Below are 25,924 nucleotides of genomic sequence, written 5' to 3' on the forward strand. Positions count from 1 at the left end.
GATGGCGAATGGCCCTTGCCACGGGAGGTGCCAGCTTGTGGGGTTTCTGTTGGTCCAGTCGGAGGACTAGATCCCCCTCTTGAAATGCTCGACCCTTGACTTGTTTGTCATTGTAGCGTCGAAGGTCTTGCAGGTACGCCATGGATCGAATTAGGGCTAGCTCCCTCTCTTCTTCCAGAAGATCCAAATTGTCTTGGCGTGATGCTTTAGCTTCGGCTTTGTTGTAGTTCTCCACTCGGGGAGAGTTGTTACGTAAGTCACTCGGCAGGACGGCTTCCGACCCATACACCATGAAGAATGGAGTACGCCTGGTTGAACGATTCTGAGTCGTTCGCATACCCCACAAGATGGATGGTAATTCTTTGAACCAAGCGCCAGCGGCATATTTGAGGTATCTCATCAGCCGTGTCTTCAGTCCTTGAAGTATCATGCCATTCGCCCATTCTGCCTGCCCATTCGACTACGGGTGTGCCACGGAGGCATAGTTAACCCAAGTGCCCTCGGAGTGGCATAATTCGTGGAACTCATCTGAGTCAAAGTTGGCTCCGTTGTCGGTGATGATGTCGTGAGGGACTCGAATCTGAAGATAATTTGCCGAATGAAGCTGACGGCAGTCGCCGCGTCCAAGTTTTTGATGGATTTAGCTTCGACCCACTTGGTTAACTTATCCACCACGACTAGCAGGTGGGTTAATCTAGTTGACCCAATGCGCAAAGGGACGAGCATGTCGAGGTCCCATACGGTGAATGGCCAAGTGATCGGAATCCTCTTCAGTGCGGATGCAGGCTTGTGCGACTAATTCTTTTAGAACTGGCACCCGACACACAGGTCCACCAAGTCCCTTGCTGCCTCATTTGCTCGGGGCCAATAAAAACCTGCTCGGAAGGCCCTGGCCACCAAGGTCCGAGAGGACGCATGGTGTCCACAGGTTCCCGAGTGGATCTCGTGGATGATTTGTAGTCCTACCCCCGGATAGATGCACTTCTGGCTGACTACTGTAATGCTCTTCTTGTACAGTTTGTCTCTGAGTACTTCAAAAGCTTTAGACTGCCGAACGATCTGACAGGCTTCCTCTTTGTTCTTGGGAAGCTCTTGCCGGAGCAAGTAAGCTAGATAAGGTTGAGTCCATTCGGGAGTGATGACCAGCATCTCGTGGACGATGTCAACCACGACCAAGACATTGATCTCAGTCGGATTAGATGGACCAATTGCTTCTGGGGGATCTTGAGTGAAGGGATCCTCCTTGATAGAGGGGCGCGTAGGTGCTCGAGGAACACACCCTTTGGAGCGATCTTCCGAGTGGACCTAATCCTTGCCAAGTCGTTAGTCGCTTGGTTCTTTGCTTGGGGTGCATGGTGTAGTTCCAACCCTTCAAAGTTTCTCTCCAGCTTTCTGACCGTGTTGCAGTAGACTGTTATTGCTGGGCTTCGGATGTCCCATTCCTTGATGACTTGTTTGACAATGAGATCTGAGTCGCCATAAACCATTAATCGGAGGATGTCCAGTGAGATGGCCATGCGGAGCCCATACAGGAGGACCTCGTACTCGACCTCATTGTTGGACGAATCGATGTGAATTTGGAGCACGTAGCTCAAGTGATCTCCCCTGGGGGAAACGAGAACCACTCCAGCCCCTGAGCCATGGAGCATCTTGGATCCATCGAAGAACATGGTCCAATGCTCGGGGACGAATTGAGCCGGTTGTTCTTCCTCTACCCACCCGGCAAGAAAATCTGGCAGGGCGTGAGACTTGATTGCTTTCTTGGCTTCAAACTATATCTCAAGTGGTAGGAGCTCAATCGCCCATTTGGCCACTCGGCCGATTGCATCCCGATTGTGTAGAATTTCCACTAGGGGAGCATCCCTAATGACAGTGATCGAGTGATCTTGAAAATAGTGGACCACCTTCTTCACAGTCAGGTATATCCCATAGACCAACTTCTCGTAGTGTGGATACCTTTGGTTGGAAGGAGTCAACACTTCGGAAATGTAGTAGATGGGCCTTTGTACCTTGTACGCTTTGCCCGCTTCTTCTCTCTCTACGGTGAGTACGGTGCTAACCACTTGGCTAGTGGCAACGTTGTATAGGAGCAAGGGCTCTTGGCTGCTCGGAGTAGCCAACACCGGCTAGGTGGAAATCAGATCTTGAAGTTGGTCGAATGCGACCTACACTTCCTCGGTCCACTCGAACCTGTCGGATTTCTTCATCAATCGGTAAAGAGGCAGAGCCTTCTCACCGAGTCTTGAGATGAAGCGACTCAGGGCTGCGAGGTAGCGTGTAAGCCTCTGCACATCGTGGATGTGCTCCGGTCGTCTTCGCTGGATGATGGCTCCGATCTTGTCGGGATTGGCATCGATACCTCGTTCGGAAACAAGGAAACCGAGTAGCTTACCTGCTGGTACACCGAAGGTGCATTTGGCTGGACTGAGCTTAATACTGAAGCGTCGAAGTTTTGCGAAGGTTTCAGTGAGGTCGGCCAGGAGGTCGGAACCTTTCCTGGATTAGACCACAATGTCGTCCATGTATGCTTCGACGTTTCGACCGATCTGTTTGTGTAAACATTTTTGAATCATACGCAGAAAGGTAGCTGCAGCGATTTTGAGACCGAATGGCATCGTGATGTAACAAAAACACCCGAATGGGGTGATGAAGGTTGTTTTTATTTCATCAGGTCCATACATTCGGATGTGGGGGTACCCGGAGTACGCATCCAGGAACAGAACACGTTCACATCCGGAAGTCGAATCTACGATTTGATCTATGCGAGGCAGAGGGAAGTGGTCCTTCGGGCAGACCCGATTGAGGTGCTTGAAGTCAATACTCATTCGGAGTGAACTATTCTTCTTTGGCACCAGGACCACGTTCGCCAACCACTCGGAGTGGTAGACCTCTCGGATGAACTCGATGGCTAGGAGCCGAGCGATCTCCTCGTCGATTGCCTTACACTTCTCCACGGAGGAGTGGCGCAGGTGTTCCTTGACAGGCTTGATCTTCGGGTCCACTCGGAGGCGATGCTCAGCCAGCTCCCTAGGAACCCCCGGCATGTGAGACAGCTGATAACCCACAAGTATAGGGGATCGCAACAGTTTTTGAGGGCAGAGTATTCAACCCAAATTTGTTGATTCGACACAAGGGGAAGCCAAAGAATATTCTCGAGTATTGGCAGTTGAGTTGTCAATTCAACCACACCTGAAAGACTTAGTATCTGCAGCAAGGTATCAGTAGCAAAGTTGTGTGATAGCAATAGTAGCAATGGTAACAGTAGCAGTAGTGACAACAGTAGCGGTAATAGTAGCAGCAGTGACAGCAGTAGCGGCAACGTAACGTAGCAAGGACCAGTAGGAAAAGACTCGTAGGCATTGGATCGGTGATGGATAATTATGCCGGATGACATTCATCATGCAACAGTTATAACACGGAGAGATATGTAACTAGCTCAAGTTCGTCAATGTAATGTAGGCATGCATTCCGTATATAGTCATATGTGCTTAGGGAAAAGAACTTGCATGACATCTATTGTCCATCCCTCCTGTGGCAGCGGGGTCCTAATGGAAACTATGGGATATTAAGGTTCTCCTTTTAATAGAGAACCGGAACAAAGCATTAGCACTTAGTGAATACATGAACTCCTCATACTATGGTCATCTCCGGGAGTGGTTCCGGCTATTGTCACTCCGGGGTTGCCGGGTCATAACACATAGTAGGTGACTACAAATTACAAGATAGGATCAAGAACACACACATATTGACGAGAACATAATAGGTTCATATCTGAAATCATGGCACTCGGGCCCTAGTGACAATCACTAAGCATGACAAAGTAGTAGCAACATCAATCTCAGAACATAGTGGATACTAGGGATCAATCCCCATCAAAACTAACTCGATTACATGATAGATCTCATCCAACCCATCACCGTCCAGCAAGCCTACGATGAGATTACTCACGAACGGTGAAGAGCATCATGGAATTGGCGATGAAGGAAGGTTGGTGATGACGATGGCGATGATCTCCCCTCTTCGGAGCCCAGAACGGACTCCAGATGTGCCCTCCAGAGGAAGAACAAGTGGTGGCAGCGCCTCCGTATTGTAAAACGTGATGAACTCTCCTCCTTGATTTTTTCGGGACGAAAGGGACTAAATAGAGCTGGAGTTGGAGGCAGCGGAGCCCCGAGGGCCCCACAAGCTTGCTATGTGCGACCAGGGGGGCCCGCACCTTCTGGGCTTGTGGGCTCCTTGCTCCACGCCTCCGGTTGATTCTTGTGCCAGTATTTTTTTATATATTCCACAAAAAATCCCCGTAAATTTCCAGGTCATTCCGAGAACTTTTATTTCTGCGCAAAAACAACAGCATGGCAATTCTGCTGAAAATAGCGTTAGTTCGGGTTAGTTCCATTCAAATCATGCAAATTAGAGTCCAAAAAAAGGGCAAAAGAGTTTGGAAAAGTAGATACGATGGAGACGTATCAACTCCCCCAAGAAAGCCTTGCTTGTCCTCAAGCAATTCAGTTGACAAACTGAAAGAGACAAAAGAAAAAACTTTTACGAACTCTGTTTGATCTTGTTGTTGCAATTATGTTTAACTCATATTCACATTTTCAGCAAGATCATAAGCTAACCACATAAGCAATGACATTTTGGTCTCAAGAGGAACTCATATCAATGGCATAATCAACTAGCGAGCAATAATAAGTTTCAAACATCAACACTTCAATCAAAACAATCATGAAGGAATATGAACACAAGGTATCTTGCTAGCTCTTTCTGAGACCGCAAAACACAAATGCAGAGCACCTTCAAAGACCAAGAGCTGACTGAACATTGTAATTCATGGCAAAGAAGATCCAGTCATAGTCATACTCAATAACAATTAAAAGCAAAGCATAAAAATGACGGAGGTGCTCTCTAGTTGGTGCTTTTATAAGGATAGGATGACTCAACAGAAACATAGATAGATAGGCCCTTCACAGAGGGAAACATTGACTTGCAAAGGTGCCAGAGCTCAAGCTTTTAAAACAGAGATAAATAATTTTGGGTGGCATGCTTTCATTGTCAATGCGATGACCAAGAGTTGTCACCATCTTCCATGCTACACATACTATAGGCGGTTCCCAAACAGAAGAGTAAAGTTTTGACTCCCCCACCACCGATCAATCACACTCCACGGCTAGCCGAATACTCGGGTGCCATCCATACCAACAACAATTGAGGGGGAGTTTTGTTTGCAATTATCTTTTCGATTTGAGAATGGAACTGGGCATTCCAATTACCAGCCCTTTTCTCGTGAATGATAGTGAATAAACACACATCGAGGATAACACGCCTAGCATGGAAGATACTGATCGCCCCTTGTCGCCACATGAGCGGTTCGGTCATGCAAAATAGATTATTTCTTGAAGGTTTAGAGAGTGGCACATGCAAATTTACTTGGAACGGCAGGTAGATACCGCGTATAGGTATGTATGGTGGACTCATATGGAACAACTTTGGGTTTATGGAAGTGGATGCACAAGCAGTATTCCCGCTTAGTACAAGTGAATGCTAGCAAAAGGCTGGGAAGCGATCAACTAGAGAGTGACAACAGTCATCAATATGCATTGAGATTAACCAACATTGAGTGCAAGCATGAGTAGGACATAAATCACCATAAACATGAATATTATAGAGGCTATGTTGATTTGTTTCAACTACATGCGTAAACATGCGCCAAGTCAAGCCACTTGAATCATTCAAAGGAGGATACCATCCTATCATACTACATCATAATCATCTCAAAATTCATGTTGGCATCCAAGACAAACCATTATAAGCTCCTAGCTAATTAAGCATGGCATCAGAAACTATGATCTCTAAGTTGTCATTGCAAACATGTTTCTCTCACAACAAAGCTGAATTAGGAACGATGAGCTAGTCATATTTACAAAAACAAAATAGATCGAGTTCATACCAGCTTTTCCAGGCTCAGTCACTTCATCATATATCTTCATTATTGCCTTTCACTTGCACGACCGAATGATGTGAACAATAATAAGAGTGTTCGTGCATTGGACTAAGCTGGAATCTTCAAGCAAACACAAAGGAGAAGACAAAGTAATATGGCTCTTCGATAGATAAACAAATATGCATGAGAGAGCCACTAACATTGTAACCATGGTCTTCTACCTTGACCCAAAGAAAATGAAAACTATTTACACGGGAAAGCTCCCAACAAGCAAAAGAAGAACGAGAAATATTTTTGGGTTTTCTCAAACTAGACAAACACACGAGAAGAAAGCGAGAAAAAGAAATAAACTAGCATGGATGATACAGTGGCAAGGTGTGAACAGCGACTAACAAAGTGAAAGTGTGAGCATGAATATAAAGTCGGTGAGAAACATGTACTCCCCCAAGCTTAGGCTTTTGGCCTAAGTTGGTCTACTCCCATGGCTGGTCCGGCGATATCCAAAATCATAATGGGGGTTGTACGGGAGCGCGGCAGCTACCGCCTGAATAGCTGCCTCATGGAGGCGAGCAACCTTGGCCTCCCTCTCATACTCCTCCGCCTCTCCTCTGGTTATGTAATATCCCCGTTTTACCTGAAAGTCAAAGAAGGCAGGAATAGGAAGGGTAATATGGAAAACATGCTGTCAGTTAAATATTAATCGGTATAGGAGGGATTCATTATCCCTCTCAAGGAACTGATAGCGTGTCATAGTGGTGCGATCAAGGAAAGCTGTATGGAGAGGGGGGTCTCCTCCGGGGATGGGTACTCCAAGAAAATTTGCTATGCGAGTGGCATAGATCCCACCAAATAAATCCTCTTCATTAGCATTATTATTTAGCCTCCTCGCGATTATTGCTCTCATGTTGAAACTTCTATCACCCGTTACTGCGCTCTTAAGGATACTAAGGTCAGGTGCGCAGAGGTGACAATGCTCAATCTTGTCGTTAATGAATCTACCTATGAAGAGGGCAAAGTAATGCAAGGCAGGAGAATGAATGCTCCCCATGGTAGCCTGCGTAAGATCTCTAGTTTCTCCGACAATTATACTAAAGTTAAAATCTCTAACCGAAGACTTAGGAGGATCGTTGTGACTACCCCAATCAGGTATTTTGCAAATTCTGTTGAAATCCTCTAAATCCACGGTATACAATTTTTCATACAAATCAAACAGTATGGATGTGTCACGGCTGCTACTGCAACAAAAGACCTTCCAACGGTGCCAGAAAAAAGCGTGCTGACGGGAGACTATTCTTGTCTTGATACTCCTCAGCAACGGCACCAGGAATCCTTCTGCTACGGCTACGCCTTTAGGGACTTCCTTGGCAAATATGCAAAGGATTCCCCCGTGGCCTTGGAGCCTTGCATTAGTGTTCCCTCGAAACGGAAAGGGTGATGTAGCACAGCGGTGGTAAGTATTTCCCTCAGTTTTGAGAACCAAAGTATCGATCCAGTGAAGGATTATCACAAGTACCTGCACAAACACAAAGAGCTTGCACCCAACGCTATGATGGGGTTGCCAATCCCTTATAGATTGTTCGCCAATTGAGAACTGAAAGCAACAAAGTAAACAAGAAAAGTAAAAGCGAAAGTGGAAACGATAGGTGTGAATAGACCCGGGGGCCGTAGTGTTCACTAGTGGCTTCTCTCATGAAAGCAAGTAGACGGTGGGTGAACGAATTACTGTCGAGCAATTGTTAGAAACGCAAAGTCGTGACATTATCTATTGCAATGATTATATCTATAGGCATCACGTCCAAAACAAGTAGACCGATACTGTCTGCATCTACTACTATTACTCCACACGTCGACCGCTATCCAGCATGCATCTACTGTATTAAGTTCATGAGAACAGAGTAACGCCTTAAGCAAGATGACATGATGTAGATGGACAATCTCATATCTATGATAAAAGCCCATCTTGTTACCCTTGATGGCAACAACACGATGCGTGCCTTGCTGCCCCTTCTGTCATTGGGAACAGTCACCACACAGTATGAACCGAAAACCAAGAACTTCTCCCATTGCAAGCATCATAGATCTAGTTGGCCAAACAAAACCCAAGACTCGGAGAGACTTACAAGGATATCAAATCATGCATATAAGAAATCAGCAAAGACTCAAATATATATCATAGATAATCTGATCACAAATCCACAATTGGTCGGATCTGGACAAACACACCGCCAAAGAGGATTACATCGGATAGATCTCCATGAAGATCATGGAGAACTTTGTATTGAAGATCGAAGAGAGAGAAGAAGCCATCTAGCTACTAACTACGGACCCGTTGGTCTGAAGTGAACTACTCACGAGTCATTGGAGGGGCGATGATGTTGATGAAGAAGCCCTCCAACTCCAAAGTCCCCTCCGGTAGGGCACCGGGAAGGGTCTCCAGATGAGATATCGCGGAAACGGAAGCTTGCGTTGGCAGAAAAGTGTTTTCGTGGATGCCCCGATTTTTTCTGGATTTGTAGGGAATTTATAGGCCAAAGACCTAGGGCAGGGGAACACCAGGGGGGCCACAAGCTTGGTTGCCGCGGCCTCCCCCCTGGCCGCGGCAACAGGGCTTGTGGGCCCCCTCTGGGCCCACTTGCTTGGCCCTCAAGCCTCCCGATCTTCTTCCGCTTTGGAAAAATTCATTTTGGGGATTTTATTCCGTTTGGACTCCGTTCCAAAATCAGATCTGAAAAGAGTCAAAAACACAGAAAAAACAAGAACTGGCACTTGGCACTGAGTTAATAAGTTAGTCCCAAAAAAGATATAAAAGGTAAACAAAACATCCAAAGTTGACAAGATAACAGCATGAAACCATCAAGCATCCCCAAGCTTAACTCCTGCTCGTCTTGGAGTAGGGAAGTGATAAAGAATGAATTTTTGATGCTTTCATGCTGTCTAACATAGATGTCCTTTGTAACTCCTCTTATGTGACGTGAATGTTCAGATCCATTAGATTCAAAATAATAGTTTACTATTGACGTGGAAACAATAATACTTCAAGCAAACTAGCAAGGTAATCATGACCTTTCAAAATAACAAGGCCAAAAGAAAGTTATCCCTACAAAATCATATAGTCTGGCTATGCTCTATCATCATTGCACAACGAATTTAAATCATGCACAACCCCGGTGTTGGCCAAGTAATTGTTTTCACACCTTTACTTTCTCAAACTTTTTCAACTCTCACACAATTTATGAGCATGAGCCATGGTTTTAGCACTATAAATGGTGTGGAGTGTGGTGGAGGTTGCAAGACAAACAAGGAGAAGATGGTCACATTAACTAGGCATATCAATGAGCTGTGGAGATGCTCATCAATAGATATCAATGTGAATGAGTAGAGATTGCCATACAAATGATGCACTAGAGCTAAGAGTATGTGAAAGCTCTTAAAGAAAACTAGTGGGTGTGCATCCAACTTGCTTGCTCACGAAGACCTAAGGCAAATTTGAGAAAGCCTATCAATGGAATATACAAGCCAAGTTATGTAATGAAAATTTCCCACTAGCTATATGGTGGTGACAAAACGAGATACTCTCAATCATGAAGATCATGGTGCTTAATATGCAGAAGTGTGGAAAGGTGGTAGCATTGTCCCTTCTCTCTTTTTCTCTCATTTTTTTTGGATGGGCTCTTTGGCCTGTTTTTTTGGTGGGCATCTTTTATTTACTCACATGGGACAATGATCCATCAATGATGATCATCACACTTACAACTCAAAACTTAGAGCAATGATGACTCTATATGGAATGCCTTCGGTAGTGTACCGTGACAATGATCTAGCATGGCATGGACATTAATGGAAACATCATGCTAGCTATCTTACGATCATTTAATGGCAATGTAGACGTGGTGGCACATGTCATGGTGGTAGTTGCATGGCAATATATCTCGGAACGACTTTGAAAAAGCCATAGTAGGTAGGTATGGTGGCTGTTTTGAGGGAGGCTAATGGTGGGTTTTGTGCGCCGGCGAAAGTTGCATGGAAGTAAAGAAGATAGTGATGGTGGAATGTGAAAGTGCATCTAAACCATGGACTCAACATTAGTCATGAAGAACTCATATACTTGTTGCAAAAGTTTTATTAGTAATCGAAACAAAGCATTCAACGCATACTCCTAGGGGAAGGGTTGGTAGGTATAAACCATCGCGCGATCCCGACCGCCACACAAAGGATGACAATCAATAGACTAATCATGCTCAGACTTCATCACATAGCGGTTCACCATACGTGCATGCTACGGGAATCACTAACTTCAACACAAGTATTTCTAGATCCACAACACCTTACTAATATAACTTCAATATTACCATAACCACAACTCAAAACTAGTTGAGATGAATCAAACTTCTCTAACTACTCAATGCACATCAAGGTGGAAGTTTTCGTATCCCTTTGAATAACTACCCCTTTTGAGACTTCTTTCAAAGCATAGATCAACTACCAAGCCACGCACCACCGTCCTCTAGAAGATATAACAAAAGCAACTAGCTCAAAAGATATAAGTGAAGCACATGTGAGCTGAATTGTCTAACCAAAGGATATAAGTGAAGCTCGAAAAAATCACGGTGAGTGCATGCATCTCTCTCTAGGTGTGCAGAAAGGATGATTGTGACACAACAAAAATAAAAGACTCCTACGATACAAGATGCTCCAAGCAAAACACATAACATGTGGTGAATAAAAATATAGCCCCAAGTAACGTTACCGATGGATTGAAGACGAAAGAGTGGATGCCTTCCCGGGGCATCCCCAAGCTTAGGATTTTATGGCATCCTTGAATCATCTTGGGGTGCCTTGGGCATCCCCAAGCTTGAGCTCGTGCCACTCTTTATCCTTTTGTCCATAAGAACTTCACCCAAAACTTGCAAACTTCACAACACGAAACTTAAACAGAAACTCGTGATAACATTAGTATAAGAAAGCAAACCACCACTTCCTTAGGTAGTGTAGAAAACTTAAATTCTACTCCCTTCGTCCTGAAATATCTGTCGCATCTGGTCATTTTGTAGAAACAACCTCGCTTTTTTCCGTATTCAACCCGCACTCCCGACTCGTCTCTGTCACTGAGCTCCCCGCATTCACTCTCCTCACCCCTCTCAGCTATCGCCTCGCCGTCGCCGTCACCAGCCTCCGGGCTCCTCTCAGCTACCCCTCTCCCCTCACCTCTCCATCGCCGGCCGACGTCCTCCTCTCAGATCTTGCCTCTCCCCTTGCCTCTCCGCCACATCGCAGCTGGTAATTTTGCTTCTGCGTTCCACCAAAAATGGAACCTTTTGTTCCAAGCCGGCGACGAATCGCCGGATCTGGCGTCAGCGAGACAGGATCTTCTTTGCGCTGCCGCACGACGACAAGCTGGAGGCGTGGGTGCGGCCCTTCCTGCGCCAGCTGAGCTCCAGCGACGGCGGCAGCACGCTGGCACCGGCGCCGCGCCATCCGGAGGAGTGGGAGTGCGGAGCCGGCACCGGCACCGGCAGGCGGGGGTCGAGGAGGTGGTCGAGGAAGGAGGTGCGGGCGAGGGGCCACTGGCGCGGCTGCGGCGGCGGCGGGTTCTGCCAGGCACCGGAGGATGCCGCGGCGGTCGCCGGTTGGGAGGAAGCGGGTGATGGTGGTGGTGGACCAGAGCTACGGGGCCAAGCACGCCATGATGTGGGCGCTCACCCACGTCGCCAACCGGGGGCACTTCCTCACGCTGCTCCACGTCCTGCTGCACGGCAGCGGCGCCCGCGGGGAGGATGCCTCCGTGCTCGCCAACTCCCTAGGCTCCCTCTGCAAGGCCTGCAAGCCCGAGGTCGTGCCTCTGCTCCCTTCCCTTCTGCAAGTCACCTTCTTTTCTTTCATCTACACTGCACTGCTCTCGTTTTGGTCAAATACTCCATTAGTGTTATGCAGAATGCAGTAACTTAAGTTGCTTTACATTTCATTACTGCAATGGCATTAGTTTGTAATGGTTGTGGTTTTATTCTTGCTGCTACTTCGATGCTGCTGGGTGCATTTCTCTTAGATGTAAGCGCTGCCGTTTTAAGTTTCAGTCATTCAGCAGGAAATGAATTTTGCAACATATGCACAGGTCGATATTATTTGTTGCATTGACATGATCTTTTGGGATTTATTTTAATGGAGCACTGATAAGCTTGTGCTGGAAGACAGTGATAATCTTTACTTAGGAGTTTACTGAAACTGTTGTATTCTGCAACTGCTGCTAATCTTCAGTTAGGAGTTTACCAAAACTGTTGTATTGTGCAACTGCTACTAATGTTCAGTTAGGAGCTGGGAGTTGTATGGACTGTTATCTGTTCAAGGAGTTGAATAGAACTAGTTGGTATTTGCATTATGCCTGTTGTACAGATGCTAGAAGGTGATCTGAAGCTAAACTGGTTGTTGGGCAGAAAATCATTAGGAAAGAGTTACGCTAGGTGTAGAGATGTCCGTAGATCAGATCAGAACATTGATGAAAAGGAAAATTCGCAGCCTAGTCTCTCTAGAAACCTTAAGGATGTTTTAAAAAATGAAGAAAAACATGCAAATAAATTCCAACAACTTCAAATAAGTTCCAAAAAATCATATAAATACGAAAAAATTCAAATTAATCCGAATTCCTTTCTTTTCCTTTTCTACACAAGACATACACATAAACATACACACATACTCGAGTTGACACACACACACATACTCGAGTTGACATACACATAAACATCCCCTCTATTGCCCTTCTCCTATAAGGGCCCGAGTCTCAGCAACTAGCTCAGCACTGCAAGATAGAAAGATTATTGGCCTTCCCTCGTTCTGACGCCGATCCTTGTGCAAGTGTGGGAGGTTGTAATTATTTCCTCCTTTGTTTCTCATGACCTCAACCATAACCGCTTGTAGGGTCACAAAACTTCTGAACAACTTGTCGACCTCATGAATTGCTGCAATCTTTAGTGATGTCTCATGAGAAGTTTGTCATTAAACCAGGAAGAAGACTACACGGTCGCGGACATCATCCTGGACAACGCTATAGGGCGCCATAAGCTTCAGATCATGGCTTGCCACGCTTCCCAATCCCACGGCGCAGATCACCAGGCTCCTTATCCACTAGTGAGTCGCAAATCGTCATCTCTTTCTCTTCTGCTTTAGCCTGTCGAAATACATTTTAGTATTGCAACAAAACTGTCGAAATACTGTGCATACTTGGTGGTCTCTGCACCGACGCTTCTTCCTGGGCATCACTATGATACAAGAATCAAGTTTAATGCAACTGTAGTAGAAGCAATTGAACTCCTGGAAATACATGTCCTGTAGGCTCTATAATCTTTCAGTTCTGGCCAATGCTATTTCTATCAACACTTCAAAAATGTTCATGCCAAAAAGACTACATTAGTCTAAACTGAGTTGGAATGGCAAAATATATGCATGATCCAAGAATCAAAACATGACATTTGTAAACCTGTACTTTCAGCAGTCTCACCTCAATAGTGACTTTCTTTAGGTTCTTGTTGGTTTAACACTACTCTTCAGGTTCATTTTTATGAGGTTCTTATTCTTCAGTTTCTGCCGGACAAGGAGCTCGGCGAGGCGCCGTATGAGGAGCTTGGCGAGGCACCGAACGAGGAGATTGGTGAGGCGCTGCAGCCTAGGTGCTAGTCAAGGAGCTCCGCGAGGCACCGGAGGTCGACTAGGTGCTGGTCGAGGAGCTGCAGCTCGGCTAGTCACGCTGCTCAAGGAGCTTCGAGAGGCACTGGAGCTCAGCCAGGCGCTGGTCGAGGAGCTTGGTGAGGCGACGTGTCTGGAGCAGAGGGACGGAGGTGGGCCGACGGTGATGGGCCTGGGCAGGAGCTTCGGCCGGCGGTGGCGGGCCTCGAGCAGGAGCTCCGGTCGGTAGCGGCGGCGGGCCTCGAGCAGGAGCTCCGGTCGGCAGCGGCGGAGGGCCTCGAGCAGGGGCTCCGGCGCCGGCGGAGGGCCTCGAGCAGGAGATCCGGCGAGGATTGAGATCTTTACCATGAAGCTCACGTGAGATCGCGGGCAGGTGCGGAAATCACGGGGAGGTGGGATCGCGGGCAGGTGTGGAGATCACGGGGAGGTGGGATCATGGGTAGGTGCAGAGATCATGGTGAGCTGGAATCACGGCGAGCTGGATCACGGAAGGGAAAGGGGGAGTCTGGGGATCACGACGATGTTAATACTGGATTGCTAGCTATTTAAAATGTAAAGGGTGTAAATGAAAAATTGTACTTTGTTCAAAAATTCTGTCACCTGCGACAGATATTTCGGGACGGAGGGAGTACTTATGTTGATGTTAGGTTACTGTATTTTCAATCTTCCATGGATAATACCCCCGATACTATCCATAGTTTCATCAAAATAAGCAACCAACACAAAAAAAACAAAATCTGTTAACAGCAGACCAGTCTGTAGCAATCTGTATACTTCGTATACTTCTGGTACTTCAAAACTTCTGAACAATTACGATAGTCTGAAGAATTTGCGTAGCAATCAGCAACAAAAAGAATCAACTCAAAAGCTTTTACAGAAAAAATGAAAATTCTTTTCGTGAGCAGAAAGTTTCTGTCTTTTCCAGCATGACCAAACGATCATCCCCAAGACTAATCATAACGGTTTTGCTTGGCACAAACGCAAAAAGAAACACAAAAAACACAATCATAACAAAATTATGAAAGTGTGGAAAACACAAAACAGAAAGAAAAATGATAGATTCGTTGGGTTGCCTCCCAACAAGCACTATTGTTTAATGCCCTTAGCTAGGCAAAAGGTGATGGAATCACGTATAGTCATCTTTGGTGCTCAAACCATAAGCAGCCCCTATCATAGATTCATAAGGCAATCTTATTTTCTTTCTAGGAAAATGCTCCATGCCCTTCTTTAGGGGAAATTGAAATCTAATATTCCCTTCCTTCATATCGATGATAGCACCAATAGTCCTTAGGAAAGGTCTACAGGGAATAATGGGACATGAAGGATTGCAATCTATGTCAAGTACAATGAAATCCAGGGGTACATAGTTCTTATTTGCAACAATAAGAACATCTTCGATCCTTCCCATGGATTTCTTGACAGTAGAATCCGCAAGATGCAAATTAAGAGAACACTCTTCAATCTCATGAAAACCAAGACTATCACATGAAGACTTTGGAATCGCGGAAACACTAGCACCCAAATCACACAAAGCATTGCACTCGTAGTTTTTGATCTTGATTTTGATAGTAGGTTCCCACTCATCACGAAGTTTTCTAGGTATAGAGACTTCTAGTTCGAGCTTCTCTTCAAGAGATTTCATCATAGCATCTACGATATGCGCGATAAAGGCTTTGCTTTGGCTATAAGCATGTGGAGAGTTTGCAATGGATTGCATCAATGCATTCAAACAAGGAGCGACTGTCATAATTGAATTCCTTGAAATCCAAAGTGGGAGTTTCATTACTACCCAAAATTTTTATTTCTTCTACTCCATTCTCCACACGTTTATCATCAAGATAGGTGGACTCCGAATCATTGGGGCGTTTTTCAACCAAATGGATTCATATCCAGCCCCTTCATCAATAGGTTTGACACGCGAAAACAAAGATTCAAGAGGAGTCACACCAAGCACTTTAAGATCTTCGTGATTTGCATCACTAGAACGCACCCTTTTAAACCATTCATGCCTAGCGTGAATTTGGGCGGTTCTTTCTTTGCTCTCATTCATGGAGACATGCATAGCTTTCAAAGTTTCATCCAAGTTGACCTTGGGAGGAGCACATCTAACTTTCGAAGCATCAATATCACAAGACATCCTATCAACGCTCTTAGCCAAATCGTCAATTTTGAGTAGTTTTTCCTCTATGGACGCATTCAAAATCTTTTGAGAGTTGATGAACTCTTTGATATTACTCTCTAAATCAGAGGGTAATTTGTTGTGATTTCCATAAGTGTTGTTGTAGGAATTGCCATAATTGTTAGAGGAGTTAATAGGAAAAGGCCTAGGAACATAGTTTCCTCTAAAAGCATTGTTGTTGCCAAAATTGTTCCTACCAACAAAATTAACGTCCAAACTAGCGTTGCTACTCTCAATCAAGGAAGATAGTGGCATGTCATTAGGATCTAAAGGAGCGTTTCTACTAGCAACCAAATTCATCAACTCGTCCATCTTAGCACTAAGTGAGTTAATTTCTTCTATAGCGTGTACCTTTTTGCTAGTAGGTGACCTTTCAGTGTGCCACTGAGAGTAGTTAGTCATGATATTGTCTAGGAGTTTTGTAGCGTCTCCTAACGTAATTTCCATGAACGTTCCACCTAAGGCAGAGTCCAAGATATTGCGAGAAGCGAAATTCAAACCAGCGTAAAATATTTGTATAATCATCCACAAACTCAAGCCATGAGCGGGATAATTTCTAATCATTAACTTCAACCTCTCCCAAGATTGTGCAACGTGTTCATGATCAAGTTGTTTGAAATTCATGACATCGTTACGTAAGGAGATAATCTTAGCCGGCGGAAAATACTTGGATATGTAAGCATCTTTGCACTTATCCCAAGAATCGATACTATTTTTAGGCAAAGAAGAGAACCAAGTTTTTGCGTGATCTCACAACGAGAAAGGAAAAAGCTTCAACTTAATCACGTCATTATCCACATCTCTTTTCTTTTGCATATCGCAAAGCTCAATGAAGGTATTGAGATGGGATGCGGCATCTTCACTAGGAAGGCCAGAGAATTGCTCTTTCATAACAAGATTCAGCAAAGCTGCGTTGATTTCATACGATTCCGCACTACTGGCGGGAGCAATCGGAGTACTAATAAAATCGTTATTATTGGTACTCGAGAAGTCACAAAGTTTGGTGTTTTCAGCCATGATGACTTCAACAAACAAACAAGCACACAAGCAAGCAAGAAAACCGGCAAAGGAAAACGACAACAAGGCAAAATAAAAAGGCAAAGGAGAAAGGAACATGAAAACGACAAATGTGAAGTGGGGGAGAGGAAAACGAGAGGCAACTAGCAAAAAAAGTAAACGCAAGAGATGAGTTTGTGAGACCTACTTGCATAGATCTCTCCTTCCCCGGCAACGGCGCGAGAAATACTTCTGCTACTGCAACAAAAGACCTTCCAACGGTGCCAGAAACAAGCGTGCTGACGAGAGACTATTCTTGTCTTGATACTCCTCAGCAACGGCACCAGGAATCCTTCTGCTACGGCTACGCCTTTAGGGACTTCCTTGGCAAATATGCAAAGGATTCCCCGTGGCCTTAGAGCCTTGCGTTGGTGTTCCCTCGAAGCGGAAAGGGTGATGTAGCACAGCGGTGGTAAGTATTTCCCTTAGTTTTGAGAACCAAGGTATCGATCCAGTGAAGGATTATCACAAGTACCTGCACAAACACAAAGAGCTTGCACCCAACGCTATGAAGGGGTTGTCAATCCCTTATAGATTGTTTGCCAAGTGAGAACTGAAAGCAACAAAGTAAACAAGCAAAGTAAAAGCGAAAGTGGAAACGATAGGTGTGAATAGACCCGGGGGCCGTAGTGTTCACTAGTGGCTTCTCTCATGAAAGCAAGTAGACAGTGGGTGAACGAATTACTGTCGAGCAATTGATAGAACCGCGCAAAGTCGTGACGTTATCTATGGCAATGATTATATCTATAGGCATCACGTCCAAAACAAGTAGACCGATACTTTCTGCATCTACTACTATTATTCCACACGTCGACCGCTATCCAGCATGCATCTAGTGTATTAAGTTCATGAGAACAGAGTAACGCCTTAAGAAAGATGACATGATGTAGATGGACAATCTCATATCTATGATAAAAGCCCATCTTGTTACCCTTGATGGCAACAACACGATGCGTGCCTTGCTTCCCCTTCTGTCACTTGGAAAGGTCACCACACGGTATGAACCCAAAACCAAGCACTTCTCCCATTGCAAGAATCATAGATCTAGTTGGCCAAACAAAACCCAAGACTTGGAGAGACTTACAAGGATATCAAATCATGCATATAAGAAATCAGCAAAGACTCAAATATATATCATAGATAATCTGATCACAAACCCACAATTCATCGGATCTCGACAAACACACCGCGAAAGAGGATTACATCGGATAGATCTCCATTTGTATTGAAGATCCAACAAGGAGAAGAAGCGATCTAGCTACTAACTACGGACCCGTAGGTCTGAAGTGAATTACTCAGAATCATTGGAGGGGCGATGATGTTGATGAAGAAGCCCTCCTACTCCAAAGTCCCCTCCGGCAGGGCACCGGGAAGGGTCTCCAGATGAGATCCCGCGGAAACGGAAGCTTGCGGCGGCGGAAAAGTGTTTCCGTGGATGCCCCGATTTTTTCTGGATTTTTAGGGAATTTATAGGCCAAAGACCTAGGGGAGGGGAGCGCTAGGGGGGCCACAAGCTTGGTTGCCGCGGCCTCCCCCCATGGCCGCGGCAACAGGGCTTGTGGGCCCCCTGTGGGCGCACTTGCTTGGCCCTCAAGCCTCCCGATCTTCTTCCGTTCTGGAAAAAATCATTTCGGGGATTTTATTCCGTTTGGACTCCGTTCCAAAATCCGATCTGAAAAGAGTCAAACACACAGAAAAACAGGAACTGGCACTTGGCACTGAGTTAATAGGTTAGTCCCAAAAAAGATATAAAATGTAAACAAAACATCCAAAGTTGATAAGGCACTAGAGCAGGGTCACCAAGGCAGCAAAAATATGCAACGAATAAGGCACTAGAGCAAAAACTAATTGGACAAATGGAGGAGTCACATACCAAGGAACAATTTCCCCAAAACAGTTTGGTGAATGGGGCTTTGCACATGGAGATCGAAAATCGCAGCAAGAAGAGCAAGAACACGGGTTTGATTTGTAGAATGAACTTTTCTGGAGGTAGGAGAAGGAGATGGGAGCTGGAATAAGTGGAGGGGGGACACGTGGGCCCCACAAGCCTTGTAGGCGCGACCAGGGGGTGCCCGCGCCTCCTGGTCTTGTGGCCCACTGGTGCATCCCCCTGACTAGCTCTCCGTCTCAGAATTTTTCAAAAATTCCAAAAAAATAATACTTGATTTTGAGGTTATTTGAATAACTTTTATTTTCAGGACACTTTTCTACGGAACGCAAAAAGTAGAAAACAGGAGAAACTAAAGCTAAATCTATCATTTTCCTTCTATACAACCGAAAGTAAAAGATCTGGACACAGGGCTGTGACTCCTAGATTCATGCATCTCATGGTCATCAAAAGAAATCCGTCAATGAGGTTGATCAAGTCTCCTTGACAAACTTTTTTTGAATCGCGTAAAAACGGAGAATTGTCGAATAGTCACTAGGTTACCTCAATTGGGATGTGCGTATCCCCAACAAGCAAATCATACTTCATCTTAACAGTAGGTATAGGGCATTCTAAGCTCCCAATAAGAATCGATGCAGTTTTTTCAATAGCACTGATGCAATGTACTCGATATTGTTTCTTCGGAAAGTGGACCGTATGCTCATTACCATTGACATAGAAAGTGATATTGCATGTGTTGCAATCAATAACAGCCCCTGCAGTCTTTAAAAAGGGTCTTCCAAGGATGACTGCTATGGCATCATCCTCGGGAATATCCAGAATAACAAAATCTATTAAGATAGTAACGTTAGCAACCACAACAGGCACATCCTCGCAAATGCCGATACGGAAAGCAGTTGATTTGTCGGCCATTTGCATGGACATTTCAGTGGGTGTCAACTTATCCAATTCAAGTCTACGATAAAGAGAGACAGGCATAACACTAACACCGGCTCCAAGATCGCATAAAGTAGTTCTAAAATTGCCTTTAATGGAGGAAGGTATAGTGGGCACTCTCGGATCATCTAGTTTCTTAGGAGTTCCACCCTTGAAGGTGTAATTAGCGAGCATGGTGGAAATCTCAACCTCAGGTATCCTCCTCTTATTAGTCACAATATCCTTCAGTACTTAGCATAAGGAGACATCTTGAGCATATCATTTGCAGAAAGACAGGTCTAATCATTTCAACAAAGCGCTCAAAATCCTCATCATCCCTTTCTCTTGGATGGTTTAGGAGGAAAGGGCATGGGTTTCTGAACCCATGGTTCCCTTTCTTTACCATGCTTCTTAGCATTGAAATCGTTCTTATCGTATCTCCTATTCTTAGGTTGTGGGTTATGAAGATCAACTGGTTCAATCTCCACATCCTTATCATTGCTAGGTTGAGCATCATCATGAACACCACTATCAATATTATCACTAGGCTCATGTTCATCACCAGATTGTGTTTCGGCATCAGAAACAGAGATATCATTTGGATTCTCAGGTGTAACAGCAGCAGGTTTGCTGGCATGCAAGTTCTTATCATCTTTATTTTTCTTCCTATTACTAGGATGACTAGGTGTCTCAGTGCTATCTCATTGAGAGTCTTGTTCAATTCTCTTAGGATGGCCCTCAGGATACAAAGGTTCCTGAGTCATTCTACCACCTCTAGTGACGACTCTAACAGAATTGTCATTCAACTCATTGAGCAAGTCATTTTGAGCCTTAAGTAGTTGTTCTACCTGAGTAGTAACCATAGAGGCATGTTTACTCAAGAGCTTAAGATCATTGACATTTCTACCCACAGAAGCACTTAAAATACTAAGCATGCAAGCATTCTGTTCCAATTGTCTGCTAACATAATCATTGAAACTCTGTTGTTTGGCAACGAAGTTATCAAATTCATCTAGGCATAAGCTAGCAGGTTGATCAAAAGGAATATCACTCTCATTGAATCTACAAAGAGAATTTATCTCTACTACCTGTGTCGGGTTATCAAGACCATGGATCTCTTCGATAGGTGGTAGATTTTTGACATCTCCAGATTTAATGCCTTTCTCTTTCATAGATTTCTTAGCTTCTTGCATATCTTTAGGACTGAGGAATAGAATACCTCTTTTCTTCAGAGTTGGCTTCACATGTGGTTCGGGAATAGTCCAAGCATTCTCATTGCACAAGATATTATTCAATAGAATCTCAGCTTGTTGCATAGTTCGTTCCCTGAAAACACAACCAACACAACTATCAAGGTGGTCCCTAGAAGCATCGGTTAGTCCATTATAGAAGATATCAAGTATTTCATTTTTCTCAAGAGGGTGATCATGCAAGGCATTCAACAGCTGGACAAGCCTCCCCCAAGCTTGTGGGAGACTCTCTTCTTGAACTTGCACAAAGTTATATATTTCCTGCAAGGCAGCTTGTTTCTTATGGGCAGGAAAATATTTCTCAGAGAAGTAGTAGATCATATCCTGGGGACTACGCACACAACCAGGAGCAAGATAAGTGAACCAAGTCTTAGCATCATCCTTTAGCGAGAAAGGAAACAGCTTAAGGATATAGTAGTGATGGCTCGTGAATAGGGTGGCTATATCGTGCAGCTTAGTAAGATGTGCTACAACCGTTTCAGACTCATAACCATGAAAAGGATCAGAATCGACCAAAGTGATTAACTCAGGGTCGACAGAGAATTCAGAATCCTTATCGGTCACAAAGATAGGCGAAGTAGTAAACTTCGGGTCGTATTTCATCCTAGCGTTCAAAGATTTTTCTTTCCACTTGCGAAGTAATTTCTCAAGATCATAGCTGTCCTTACAATCAAGAAAGTCCTCACCTATCTCTCCCTCCATAACATAACCCTCAGGTATATCAGGCAATTCATATCTAGGAGAGCTAGTTCTAACAGGTGAAATAGCAGGTTCTACTTCAATAATCTCAGCAGTTTTAGAAGTATCATCATATTCAGCAGCAACTCTAGAAATGTGTGCATCAAGGAATGCACCTAGTGGCAAAGCAGTATCAAGCAAAGCATCATCACAAGCATTATGGATAGCAGAAGTAGCATCATCAAGCGCAGGCGACACATCAAAAAACTTCTAGCAGGAGGTGGTGTCGCAAACTTACTCATAACTGAAGGTGGATCAAGTGCAGAGCTAGATGGCAGTTCCTTACCTGTCCTCGTAGTTGAGGGCAAGACTTTAGTTTTTCGATCTCTCGGATTCCTCATAGTGATCAGCAGACGTAAATCCCAAGTGACTCAGAGAATAGAGCTAGGCCTCCCCGGCAACGGCGCCAGAAAATAGTCTTGATAACCCACAAGTATAGGGGATCGCAACAGTTTTCGAGGGTAGAGTATTCAACCCAAATTTGTTGATTCGACACAAGGGGAAGCCAAAGAATATTCTCGAGTATTAGCAGTTGAGTTGTCAATTCAACCACACCTGAAAGGGTTAGTATCTGCAGCAAGGTATTAGTAGCAAAGTTGTGTGATAGTAACAGTATCAATGGTAACAGTAGCAGCAGTGACAGCAGTAGCGGTAACAATAGCAGCAGTGACAACAGTGACAACAGTAGCGGCAAAGTAACATAGCAAGGACCAGTAGGAAAAGACTCGGCATTGGATCGGTGATGGATAATTATGCCGGATGACATTCATCATGCAACAGTTATAACACTGAGAGATATGAAACTAGCTCAACTTCATCAATGTAATGTAGGCATGTATTCCGTATATAGTCATACGTGCTTAGGGAAAGGAACTTGCATGACATCTATTGTCCATCCCTCCCGTGGCAGTGGGGTCCTAATGGAAACTACGGGATATTAAGGTTCTCCTTTTAATCGAGAACCGGAACGAAGCATTAGCACTTAGTGAATACATGAACTCCTCATACTATGGTCATCTCCGGGAGCGGTTCCGACTATTGTCACTCCGAAATTGCTGGGTCATAACACATAGTAGGTGACTACAACTTGCAAGATAGGATGAAGAACACACATATATTGACGAGAACATAATAGGTTCAGATCTGAAATCATGGCACTCGGGCCCTAGTGACAAGCATTAAGCATGGCAAAGTAGTAGCAACATCAATCTCAGAACATAGTGGATACTAGGGATCAATCCCCATCAAAACTAACTCGCTTACATGATAGATCTCATCCAACCCATCACTGTCCATCAAGCCTACGATGAGATTACTCACGGACGGTGAAGAGCATCATGGAATTGGCGATGAAGGAAGGTTGGTGATGACGATGGCGACGATATCCCCTCTTCGAAGCCTAGAATGGACTCCAGATCTGCCCTCCAGAGGAAGAACAGGTGGTGGCGGCGCCTCCGTATCATAAAACGCGATGAACTCTCCTCCTTTATTTTTTTCCGGACGAAAGGTTCTATATAGAGCCGGAGTTGGAGGCGGCGGAGCCCCGAGGGCCCCACAAGCCTGCTAGGGGCGGCCAGGGGGGCCCACGCCTCCTGGGCTTGTGGGCTCCTTGCTCCACGCCTCCGGTTGATTCTTGCGCCAGTATTTTTTATATATTCCACAAAAAATCCCCGTAAATTTCCAGGTCATTCCGAGAACTTTTATTTCTACGCAAAAACAACACCATGGCAATTCTGCTGCAAAACAACATTACTCCGGGTTAGTTCCATTCAAATCATGCAAATGAGAGTCCAAAACAAGGGCAAAAGAGTTTGGAAAAGTAGTTACGATGGAGATGTATCAACGACTTCCATGCGAAGATATCCCAGTTCTAACGGAGGAACTAGATGAGCTCGGCTTCCTATTTCTCTTCGAGTGAGTGGGAGATGTTGGTCGCACAAGCACTCGGATCGGTGGGCTGGATGTGAACCTGCTTCATCTCACCGGCCGAATGAAAAGCACACTCAGTAGCCGACCACTTCGACTTGAGTAGATCTGCGGTGTCCACTTCCTTCTTGTACCTATCAAGCTCGAGTGCAAGTTCCTGCTCGTTGGAGATCCTAGAGCCTTGCTGGAGGCACTCTTCGGCAACCTTCCGATTGCCAGTCACCGTGATCATGCCTTTCAGCCCTGGCATCTTAAGCTTAAGATACACGTAACATGGATGAGCCATGAAACATGCGTAGGCCGGCCCACCCAGGATGGCGTGATAGGTGCTGTGAAAATCGACCACTTCAAAGGTCATCCTCTCCTTCCGATAATTCTTCTCGGTGCCAAAAACGACATTCAAAGTGATCTGGCCAAGTGATTCAGCCTTCTTCCCGGGGATGACCCTGCGAAACTGCATGTTACTCTTGCTCAGCTGGGACAACGGGATGTCCACGACTTTGAGAGTGTCCACGTAGATGATGTTGAGGCTCCTGCATCCGTCCATGAGGACTTTCCGCAGTCGGAACCGATTTACCGCAGGATCGACCACCAACGCCTGCCTCCCGGGGATGGCTATGTTGGCGGGGTGGTCCGACTGGTCGAATGTGACGGGTGTGTTCGCCTATCGAGGTACTTCGTGACAGCCGGGCTGCCATGTTCACCTCCCAATTGATAACCTTCAATCGGCTCTTGCTCTCCACGTCAATGAAGATCATGAGGGTCGCCTCAATGTTCGGGGTACCCGGAGGCGTCCGCTGGGTCGTCCTCATCCTGCTTGTCCCCGGAGGGCTCTCCGCCCATCTCATTGTGGAGCAGATGGCAGTCGTGAGATGTGTGCTTGGCGGGGATGGTCTCGCCCTCCTCGTCCTTGCGAGAACGAATCGGATATGGCTGGTCCAAAACGCTGCTCTTGGACTCGGGCTTCTTTTTGCCATCCTAGTCCTTTTTCTTATTCTTGGATTTTTTGGCTCTGCCCTTGGACAACAGCTACTTCGTCTTTGCCCGATTGGTTGCTTTTTCGCTTCTGCTTCTTCCCAGCGTTGCCCAACTGAGGGGTTTTGTTGGCTCGGCCTTTGCCGCTACGGAGGTGGTCTTCTTCTTTGCCATTTGCATACCGATTGGCGATCTCCTTGGCCCAATTGAGGGACAGGTCCCCTGATCGGCCAAACTTGAGAACCCGATACCAAGTGCCCACTTTGAAGACGCACACGACATGGTGCTTAGTGACGTTATCAACAGTGTTGTGAAGTGTGGTCCACCGCTGGATGTACTCCCTAAGAGCCGCATTGCTCTTTTAGACACAATGTTGCGACTCTGTCAGGCCGCCTAGGCGCTTGTATGTGCCCTTGAAGGTCGTGACAAACACTCGGGCAAGATCGCCCTAGTTGTGGATGCTGCTCGAGGGTAGCTGATTAAGACAACTCCTCGCAGACCCCTCCAACATGAGGGCATTATGCTTCATAGCGACATAATCGTCGTCACCGCCGATCTGGACGGCCACTCGGTAGTCTTCTAGCCAGGTCCCTAGCTTCGACCTTCCATTGAACTTTCCGATCCCCGTGGTTAACGGGTAGTTGGAGGGGATTTCTGCTTTGCAGATGTCTCGGCCGAAGCACTCGAGGCCGGACACTCCTCGGCCAACTCGCGATTGATCAACCACGTGTTGCGTGATTATAGACTGAGAATTGAACTCAGGGGACCGATAGTCATCGCCCTCATTACCCCGACACCGATTGAGGATTGGCCTGTGTTCGTGAGGATGGCGACCGAGTGAGCCACTCCCCTAGGGGTTGACCTGCTTCGGTCTCGGTGTCCTTCCCTCGAGTCTCCATGCGGGCCTCTCAGATGAGGAGGAAACCTTTGGTGTCGCCTCTGCACATGCGGGCTATGAGCCAACTGCATGGTGTCCGCCTGGACAAACTTTTTGTGAATGCGATGCCGCAATTACGACAGTGCGGAATTCTGCTGCATGATAGTCTTCAGCAGAGCCTGAATCTGTCGACTGCCTTCTCCGGTCGCGCTGTCACTCAGCTGAATTGAATCAGCAATCCGAGTGGTTGCGGCTAGTTTCAACAGAGTTGTCCGCATTACCTCGATGTGCTGCTGGCGGTCGTTTGGAAACAACTGCGTATGACTGCAGCTGGAGCTCGGCTAATCCCACGAGGCCCGATCTTCGAGCGTCAACTGGAGTCGCTCGCGTTCGGCCAGATTGGTCAAAAGCGCGTTCTCCAGCGCGATCTCCCCCGGGTGTTCCCGGCGATGGGGGTGCGTAGAGCTTGATCGCTCCTCCATCGAAGTTCCCCCTGCTACTCAGT

At 45.7% G+C, this 25,924-nt stretch overlaps 1 pseudogene; it reads left to right on the forward strand.

Moving 5' to 3' along the window:
- Positions 1-297: 297 nt before the first annotated feature.
- LOC123450431 lies at positions 298-13,606 on the forward strand (annotated as a pseudogene).
- The last annotated feature ends 12,318 nt before the right edge of the window (positions 13,607-25,924 follow it).

The sequence above is a fragment of the Hordeum vulgare genome, chromosome 4H (genome assembly GCF_904849725.1).
Source record: "Hordeum vulgare subsp. vulgare chromosome 4H, MorexV3_pseudomolecules_assembly, whole genome shotgun sequence".
NCBI lineage: Eukaryota > Viridiplantae > Streptophyta > Magnoliopsida > Poales > Poaceae > Hordeum > Hordeum vulgare.